Source organism: Palaemon carinicauda, chromosome 7 (assembly GCF_036898095.1).
Source record: "Palaemon carinicauda isolate YSFRI2023 chromosome 7, ASM3689809v2, whole genome shotgun sequence".
NCBI lineage: Eukaryota > Metazoa > Arthropoda > Malacostraca > Decapoda > Palaemonidae > Palaemon > Palaemon carinicauda.
Window position 1 is genome coordinate 18564770 of NC_090731.1, and position 2500 is coordinate 18567269.

The window sequence follows — 2500 nt, forward strand, 5'->3', positions numbered from 1 at the left end:
ATTTCCTGGCATCTGGCAGCAGTTTACAGAATCAGCAAAATTATATTTTTTGGACGATTTTTATGTGAACAATCACAATTTGTAAACATTGACTTAAATGAAATACCGGTAGGCCTACTGGATGAATTTACCAAAAAACATGCTAAAAATGTTGATTTTTTTCCCTAAATTCCTCAATATCGATGAAGTTATGGCTAAGAGTTTTCTAAGCTTACTATGTTTTTACTTACGATTTATTATATATATCACATGTTTTTCAGTTCCAATTTTGTTTTTAAATCTCTAACGGCTTTTATATTTTGAATTTCGCGTATTTTATGGTTTACATATGACAAATATCTAATGTTTTAGGTGATAATCATGCTATTTGTCTTTGGTTTAAAACTATGGTGACAAGGTATGAAAACGAAAACCTCACAAACAGAGAGGTATTACATAGAGTTGATAACACTGCATTGGTCACATAGAATTGAAGAGACAGTGAAAGATGGAAATGGAGGGTTGTTAAAAGGAGGGGAGGCAAGGAAAAGGTGGGCGGAATATTTTGAAAGTTTGCTGAATGTTGAGGATAATAGGGAGGCAGATATAATTGCTGTTCCAGGTGTTGAGGTGCCAGTGATGGGAGATGAGAATGAGAGAGAGATAACAATAGATGAAGTGAGGAGAGCACTAGATGAAACGAGAGTAGGAAAAGCATCTGGTATGGACGGTGTGAAAGCTGAGATGTTGAAGGAAGGGGGTGTGACTGTACTTGAATGGTTGGTGAGATTGTTTAACATGTGTTTTGTGTCGTCAATGGTACCGGTAGATTGGGTTTGTGCATGTATTGTACCACTATATAAGGGTAAGGGAGATGTGCATGAGTGTTGTAATTCAAGAGGTATTAGTTTGTTGAGTGTAGTTGGAAAAGTGTATGGTAGAGTATTGATTAATAGGATTAAGGATAAAACAGAGAATGCAATCTTGGAAGTACAGGGTGGTTTTAGAAGAGGTAGGGGTTGTATGAATCAGATTTTTACAGTTAGGCAGATATGCGAGAAATATTTAGCAAAAGGTAAGGAGGTGTATGTTGCGTTTATGGATCTGGAGAAAGAATATGATAGAGTTGATAGGGAAGCAATGTGGAATGTGATGAGGTTATATGGAGTTGGTGGAAGGTTGTTGCAAGCAGTGAAAAGTTTATACAAAGGTAGTAAAGCATGTGTTAGAATAGGAAATGAAGTGAGTGATTGGTTTCCGGTGAGAGTGGGGCTGAGACAGGGATGTGTGATGTCGCCGTGGTTGTTTAACTTGTATGTTGATGGAGTGGTGAGAGAGGTGGATGCTCGAGTGCTTGGACGAGGATTAAAACTGGTAGGCAAGAATGACCATGAATGGGAGGTAAATCAGTTGTTGTTTGCGGATGATACTGTACTGGTAGCAGACACAGAAGAGAAGCTTGACCGACTAGTGACAGAATTTGGAAGGGTGTGTGAGAGAAGGAAGTTGAGAGTTAATGTGGGTAAGAGTAAGGTTATGAGATGTACGAGAAGGGAAGGTGGTGCAAGGTTGAATGTCATGTTGAATGGAGAGTTACTTGAGGAGGTGGATCAGTTTAAGTACTTGGGGTCTATTGTTGCAGCAAATGGTGGAGTGGAAGCAGATGTACGTCAGAGAGTGAATGAAGGTTGCAAAGTGTTGGGGGCAGTTAAGGGAGTAGTAAAAAATAGAGGGTTGGGCATGAATGTAAAGAGAGTTCTATATGAGAAAGTGATTGTACCAACTGTGATGTATGGATCGGAGTCGTGGTGAATGAAAGTGATGGAGAGACAGAAATTGAATGTGTTTGAGATGAAGTGTCTAAGGAGTATGGCTGGTGTATCTCGAGTAGATAGGGTTAGGAACGAAGTGGTGAGGGAGAGAACGGGTGTAAGAAATGAGTTAGCGGCTAGAGTGGATATGAATGTGTTGAGGTGGTTTGGCCATGTTGAGAGAATGGAAAATGGTTGTCTGCTAAAGAAAGTGATGAATGCAAGAGTTGATGGGAGAAGTACAAGAGGAAGGCCAAGGTTTGGGTGGATGGATGGTGTGAAGAAAGCTCTGGGTGATAGGAGGATAGATGTGAGAGAGGCAAGAGAGCGTGCTAGAAATAGGAATGAATGGCGAGCGATTGTGACGCAGTTCCAGTAGGCCCTGCTGCTTCCTCCGGTGCCTTAGATGACCGCGGAGGTAGCAGCAGTAGGGGAGTCAGCATTATGAAGCTTCATCTGTGGTGGAAATGTGGGAGGTTGGGCTGTGGCACCCTAGCAGTACCAGCTGAACTCGGTTGAGTCCCTGATTAGGCTGAAGGAACATAGAGAGTAGAGGTCCCCTTTTTGTTTTGTTTCATTGTTGGTGTCGGCTACCCCCCAAAATTGGGGGAAGTGCCTTGGTATATGGATGGATATATATATACATATATATATATATATATATACATATACTGTATATATATATATATATATACATATATATATACATA